This window comes from Gambusia affinis, linkage group LG16 (assembly GCF_019740435.1).
Source record: "Gambusia affinis linkage group LG16, SWU_Gaff_1.0, whole genome shotgun sequence".
Classification (NCBI taxonomy): domain Eukaryota; kingdom Metazoa; phylum Chordata; class Actinopteri; order Cyprinodontiformes; family Poeciliidae; genus Gambusia; species Gambusia affinis.
In genome coordinates this window covers 13721547-13729271 of record NC_057883.1, presented here as the reverse complement: position 1 = coordinate 13729271, position 7725 = coordinate 13721547, and the positions used below count along the sequence as shown (strand labels likewise).

The 7725-nt window shown below is 37.4% G+C and overlaps 1 long non-coding RNA gene across 2 annotated transcripts in view; it reads right to left on the bottom strand.

Moving 5' to 3' along the window:
- Positions 1-1873: 1873 nt before the first annotated feature.
- LOC122845642 overlaps positions 1874-7725 on the bottom strand; it is a 28815-nt gene continuing 22963 nt past the window's right edge. For both annotated transcript variants that reach the window (XR_006373093.1, XR_006373094.1), the window contains exons 2-4: positions 3632-3709; positions 2215-2321; positions 1874-2139 (exon numbers count right to left, since the gene is read on the bottom strand). This is a non-coding gene — a long non-coding RNA (uncharacterized LOC122845642). The remainder of the gene's footprint in view (positions 2140-2214; positions 2322-3631; positions 3710-7725) is intronic.

Sequence of the window (7725 nt, the reverse complement as noted above, 5' to 3'; positions counted from 1 at the left end):
GACGCGTGTCTTCTTCAGCTAACACAGAAATCTGCCAGAACAGTATTGTGGAGAAGTTATTTCAGTCAGACAAGATGTCAAATGTGTTTGAGGTTTGTAAAACTTCACTGGAAGGTTGGTCCAGTCATAAGGAACTCCTCTTCCCCACCACTACCCTGTACCTGTGCCATCAATATTGTCAGATTTATGACTTGGAAAGACAGAGGTTTCTCATCAGCCATGACCTTAAAATCCACTACAGCAATCATGTGCATAAATCCAAAGAGAGCTCTGGTCATAAATTGTTTATTTGCACTTCTGAGAGTTTGTGTCCCATTAAATCCATCACAGAAAACCTCCATTAGTCCAAGTGTTGGAACAGTGTTTGAATGCATAAGATGCAGGAATTTCATGGTAGAGGTGTGGCGATAAACCTTGCTCACAAGACGAAATAATAAACAATTTTAGAGTCACTAGAATTATATAGAACTAGATTCCCTCAGACTAGAGACTCTCAGAGTCCAATGTGGGTTATATTCCTGTCTATCCCTGACTGTTTCTTTGTATGACCCACATGTATTTCAAAATTATATGTATGCCTACCAAACAGTAAGAATGTTTTTCTTTATTACCAAGCAAGCTTCAGATTTTAGCCACTTCTTGTGCTACAGCTGTTGGAAACTAGTCCTTGACTTGTCAGAACATTTCAATTCCCACAACAACATGCAAAAAAAGTATCCATCTTTACCTCTTTGTCTACTTGAATTTACTGGCACCATCCTTTTGTGTTTTTTGTTACTTAGCTTGCGGTAGTCCAAATGCACATTTTCAGTTTTTTACTTTGTTCAAGCTCAACCTTGTCTCTCCCTTCAACCATTGATGTATTGTTTGAGAAACAAATGTAAAAACTAGAGTCTGTGGAGGTTATTGCATATGATTGTATTCATTAGTTAATTATTTTTATCCGAGTGTCGACAAAGCTTTCGCTAAAATCTGTGCCCACATTGTGGCCTGTCAGCCGTTAATGTTTGTGCTAATTGTTGTTGACAGTTCAAGTGAGGGAGTCTGCTGCAGAGTCTGCTCATCTCACCCCTTCTCAGCTCTAACCAGAGAATTAGCACAGGTCTAAGGATAGAGTTATAGAGTTATGTGTCTGTGTGTTGACTGAGCTTAAATCTGAAGGTTATTCTGCTTTGGTGCTAAAGCTCAAAATGAGTAAATGGAAGAGACAGAGGATGGCAAAAGGTTTGATCCTGATAATTATAGGCAGCAGGTTTGGCCCCGTCTCACCTTGTGCTTCACTGTCCCACTTGGATGTTGGATTAGGTCACCAGGAGGGGCAGGGTGTAGATAAATGGCATCTACCTTGCTTCACTCCTCCCTCTGCTTGCTCTCTCTTGCTCTACCCATTTTGAGAAGGTCATAGAGTCAAAAAAAGGAGGGGGTACTCTTCTCCCTTCTCACTTTGTCCTAAATAATTTGTCCTGTTTAGTGCACTCCACACAGAGAGCACTACAGCAGCTCTCTGAATGTAACCTTTCCACACCAAACCGCAGAGCTCCCAAACACCAAGGGTGCTCAAAAGATGACTACAGCTTTTCAAGGGTTTTTTTTTTTTTTGCTTGTTTTTACAAGACTTGACAGCATATGGTCTTCATAGTAGTGTACACTAATAACTATGGGGAAAATTCTAAGAAATATAAAATTAAAAACAGCTAAAGCTAAACTTATGCAGATAATAAAGTGTTTTCTCGCAAAAGAAAGAAAAACCATCAAATCCATACGTGTCTTAAGAGACTTTTGGTGCTTGTAGATTTTGCATTTATTGAATTTTGGACAAAAAGCACAAAAATAGAACACAAATGTACACAATAATGTTTAATAGTAATGGTCATAATAATAATAAACTGTTTAAAGATTGTAATTGCAGCATGTCACCTTTTCATCCATGCGTTCCTTTTTATTTGTGTCTTCCATCATTCCTTCCTTCGATCCTTTCTTTCTTCCTTCCTTCTGTCTTTTCTTCTTTCCTTCTTTCCTTCTTTCCTTCCCTTGTACCCCTTGTCCTTGTGTGCCTTATCTGCTTTAAAGTTCTGGAAAACTTTATTGTATTATATTTTAAAATGAATACCAAGCACAGATAATTCTGAAAAGCTGAGCCTGTAAAGGAAAGAAGATTTTACATAAAAAATCTGTTAGGAATTCTGGCAAAGACTAATATTTACTTATACCTACCTGTCCACCATCTGGTTCTGCCGCTCTGGGATTCTCAGTCTTCTACTTATCCCACTATCCTATAACCAGTTAACACATTTCTTCACTTCCAGATAAATCTCTTATGGCTGCAAAGAAACATGAGATCTCGTAACTATCATGTTTTTACAAGGAACTTTTTAAAACTCCCTGGCGATTTATTCTGTGTTTAAGCAATTGGATCACAAGAAACAGGCCTTTAACAATACAAGAATATCATAATATGTTTTGGAAAGAGAATATCTGAAATATTTGGAGAATCATGATTTCATCCCATCATAATCCTGTTATACTCCTCCTTCTGGGCTTCTAAACTTTAAATTGTTTCTTTTTTTTTTGTCCATCTGGATCTAAGTCTGTTGGCATGAAAGACAGAAACTGTGATGGACTTTGAATGTAAAAGCATTGTATAAAGGTAAACAAGATGACCTGTGTAGATGTTTGTACAGGGCAATGTGTGAGCATGGGTTCTACAAAGAATAAATAGCTTTGCCCTGGTTTCCGTTACTGGCACCATCTTAAAACTGCACATGCATGCCCACTCAGTCTCCCACACACGCGCACACACACCCCAACACACGCACACACACAGTACGACTGATCTATTTGCCACCAAGCTGCCTCTGTGTTTTGTTTGGCTGTCCTTCAGCAATCGTGTGTTTGTGTGTATTTGGGATGATTTGGGATGATTTGTTTTTTTTTTGGCCCTGTGTGATTGCGCATGCACTCCAGACTTGTTCACCTTTTCTGTATTTTCTGTTTCAGATTCAGAAAAACATTTTTTTTATTCATCTGTTCAGAATCGTAAATTATTTTAGGATGAAAATCCCCTCCACATTTGAATTTACATCATTAGTTCTATGAAATCAGAATCACACTATTGTGAGTTTGTCACGAGCCCTTTCACCACTGTTTGACTTACCTACATTTCAGGTCTTCAGCAAAAGCCAGATAAGACATTTTTCTACTTTTAGATGATCCAATACCTTGCTAATCTTAAAAATTACATGACACTTTTCAAGTTTTGCCACATTGCAACCTTAAACTTCAAACTATTTTACAGGATTCATTCAAAAGACAAAAACAAAGTAATGAATACCTGTGAATTGAAGGTAAAGGATAAATAGTTTTCACATTTCTTTATCAGTAGAAATGTGAAAGCGTACTTTTGTATTCAGCCTGTCTAAACTGATCAATTGTTGAACTCTTTTTCTTTTGAGTTGCAGCTGCAGATTTTTTTGTATATCTTTCTATGAGCCTCGGGTGCCTAAAATATTTGGCCATTCATCTTTGCAAAATAGCTTAAGATCAATCAGATTGCATGAAGGCAGCTGTGAATATCAGTTTTTAACTTTTTTCAGAAAAATGTATTCATACATTGACTATCTAACATACTTACCAATACAGTGTGGCCAGGGGAACTGTTGCCCATCTCCAGCAGTCAACGGATGAGAGGTGGGACATTATAGGCCTTTGTCTGTAAAAACAAAACAAAAAATTTAAATGAATTTAAATCGTAACTTTGACCTAATCTATTTCATTGTGGCTCTGGATGTCATCAATGTAGTCCATTCTTAAACACCCTTCCTATAGTGACAGCTATGTATTCCCTGTAGCTCTGCAGAACAGCACTGGAGTGGCAGGAAAATGCTGGTGTCCTGTATAAGTTCAAACAAAAAAATGTTTGAAACAAAACAAGGGTTGACCTTAAAACATTGTCAAAATGAGACTCATATTTAGCAGCTTTTTAAAGAGGCACTTGGTAGATGGAAAATACAGACAGACTTGCTAATAACTACAAAATAGACACACAATTGTAAAAACGGCTGGTAACAACTGGAGGAAAATATTCCGTATCAGACGTAATTAGGCTTTTTCCATCAGTTATGCAGCAATAAGCTCCCAGAAGCACATCCAGAAACATTCTCATACTGATTTCGTTCTGTACAACACAGACATTCCTGCAAATGTTACTAAATAGAAAGACATTCCCTCCAAACTGCAGCAGTGTGACCAGTCACTCTTCCATTCCTTTTCCTTTTTAGATTCTCTTCAGTGAAATTTTTCTCAATCTGCTCTAATTCCCTGGCAGCTTTTGTGTTTCTGCATGTGTCATAGCTTCTCTTGGTCTAATCTTAAACCCCCTCAACAAGCTGCCGGAGTCTCCGTTTCCGACCCTGAAGGGCTGGTAAACCGCTGAGCGCTTGATAGGATATGGTTTGAGAGAGTTGGAGGGGAAATAAAATGGAATGACATATCTCTTCAAAGCGTTCTGAGAGGCGGTCACAGTAATCGTACTGCTGTGTACTTTGCGGACCAGGTCAAGCTATAATCCTCACCTCATAGTGTCTCTGTGCAGCTAAAGGGGGAATAAAGGTAACAAAAATTGGAGCAGATTGGCTTGGATTGCACTAAAAATATTTTCTTGCGACCAGGAAATAAAACACCTTGGAACTTAGTACCAAGGCCAAAAGTGCCAAAATGTTCTACATTAAGTCATTTAATTTTTATAATAATATTTTCTACATTAAGTCATTAATGTAATGACTTAATTTTCATAATAGTACTAATCAATGCAAAAAATAGATGTGTAAATCGGGAAGAGATGTACTTTGAAGATGTGAAGCTGCAACTGTAATAAAAATGATTTCTTAAAGTATTAAGTCAGCAAACTGAATACTTAAGCATGGCATTTCAGAATTGTACCAGTTAAAAAAACAAAACAAAACAAAGAACAAATGATCACTTTCTATCTGATTCACAATAGTGTGCAACTTTCCTTTGGTCTGTCACATAGAATCCCCAGCTAGATGCAACATTATGGCTGTAATTTTCCCAAATTACAGCCATGATATTCAAGGAGTGGAATAATTTTCAAAGGTTCAATGGGACTGTGATATCCGTTTTGAATATTTCAGGTCTAAATTAGATTTTTACTTTTATTTTTTGTACTTTCTGGAAAAGAAAAAACAATAAATGTGCATACCTGCAGTATATGAACTTTTACACATTTTCTAAGGTGTTTTTATTTCAGGCCTTTCTTTAAAGACTTGCACTGAATAGGAAATAACCATTGCTCACCACACTACACAAAATTACTGACCACAATGTCAAGAGTATGATTGCAATTTTTAAATAAAATTATTTTATACTATAACAATGTAGCATTATCTTTTTTTATTTTCTTTTAATTTCCTTTTTATTTTGTTCAGTCTGTTGTTCAGCCTGTTGTTCTATATTTTATCTATTTACAACCCTTTTTTACTTTTTTATTCCAGTCTTTTGTACATGCAAACAGAGTACACTTCCACACAGATAAATCAGCTCTGTGTGTGTGTGCGTGTATGTGTGTGTGTGTCAGCATGTGGAAGCTTTCGACTCGTTTGTCCCTGCAGCCGTCTAACACCCTTTCGTATGACCTGACCATGGCTGTTGCCAAGATACTGATTCTCCTATCTGTGTGTATGTTGGTGTGTTGGTATAGATGCATACATTGTTCAAAATACCAGTATTACAATCTATTACTGCAAACGCCTGGCTGCTGATCACGCTTTCTGTCAAATACCCCCCCTAAAAAACCCACACATACAATGTGCTAACACAATGTGCTTAAAAACACACACAAGTGCAAAAACTTTTTTATATCAGAATTTATGTAAATGGAATGATAAGTCATGGTTTGTGGAGGAAGGCTACATAACACAAAACCACCCTCTAAAAAATATATAGTTATATTTTTTCCTCTTGAACCTAGCCTATTCAAACTGTTTAACTGACATGGTAATTTAGACACATCAAAAAAGTAAAAAAAACAAAAAAAAAACTACTTGAACTGTGGGGGAGCAGTTCACTTGGCAGAAAATCTCATTGCATGCTAAATATCAGAGCAATAGAGTTTAGATTCAGAAGTTTATCATGAATTATTAGTGAATTTTGGTTTATTCAGTGGCAAGATGAAACCATTTTTTGGAATGTTGATTTTGCGATCGAAATTTGAGAGAAACAAGAGTGCCATTGTCTCAGGACAAAATATTTGGAAGTCACAAATATTCAGTTTGTCAATTGTAATTTCACATATTATTGCCTATTTTCTGTCAGTAAAATAGACAGCAGAGAAAATGCCTATTTTCTCTTTTTTTCACACAACAGAAAAAATAAAATTTTATTGTAAAAAAAATTAACCCCCTATCCTAAGTTTAAATCTAAAAAATAAGAAATTAGAAAGCTGAAAACTAGCTAGCTCATCTAAAGTACAGTAAAACAGAAGAAAATTGAAATTTAACATATTTTGGGGGGTTCTAATGTTTATTTATTCATTTCTTTTTTCAAATTTTGTTGTATTAAAAAAAAAAGTGACGTACCGGTATATTCAATATACAATAGACACAAATATTTGTATTGCATCAAATAATGACCCACATTCCTTGTTACTCAGACAAATCCTGTATCTTTTCACATGAGCAAGTATACTTCCAGAGCAGGAACGTGCAGAAGAGGGGGTTGGGGGGCGGGGGCGAAGGGGCTTGAGCCCCTGCCCCTTTTATCCTCGATGCCCTTAGTGCCCTTTTTTTGTCTCTATGTCAGAAGGCCTGCTTGTGCCCCTCAGCAATATTTAACTAAATATAATAATTTAGCACAATAAACTAATCTGGATGCTCTCAGTCTAATGACTCTCAGTTGCTCTGCCTCCATGTTGTTCAGACAATGGGACCATGGTGAGGAGGAGGGGGGCGGATCTGCCCTCTAACTATCACATTATGGGCAAGAATATTTTTTTTCATACACTAGTTTGTGAATAAAAATGTAGGTCTGAAGTTGATGTTAGAAAAAACTGTTTCTATTTATATTTTCGCAATTGTCCTCGCAATAGTGGGAAAAAACCCAGAAATGCTTCGGCAGCAGAAAAAACTTCTGACTTTAACTTCATCATTCTGCTAAATGCCCGGTTCGCTACAGGCAGCCTAGTGGATCCCACCAACAGATATAAAGAATGTCTGTCTTTATATCAGACATCCTGATATAAGACACGGTATTGAGACTGTCACGGCGAGTCACCTCAAAGACCCGGTACCACCTGGTACCATCTGGTACCACCTGCAGACTGTTCGCTCAGCTTCTCCTTAACGTTCCTACAGGCGGGTTAAAGCCGCTGCTTACGGGATCTGGGCTGGAGGTGAGCCGCTGTAAACAGAAGTTATTGCAGAACCTCAAGTGTTAAAGGAAGATTCGGCCCAGACCATTTAGAGTTCACAAAATGAAGATCAGCAAAAATACTGAAGCAATAATTAGAACTGCAGCATAAAGCCAAACATGCCACAATTAAATGAATCAAAATGTCCCCAAATCATCGGCGGACTGGGGGGCATTGCCCGCCCACAGAGTCATCCGTGATCCCCTCCGGGACTGAAAGCTGTTTCTTGTTTTTACCTATAAGTGGCTAACTCTCTGTTATTCCCATATCGATTTGTTACAGTAGGGCATTCCGCACTTCCC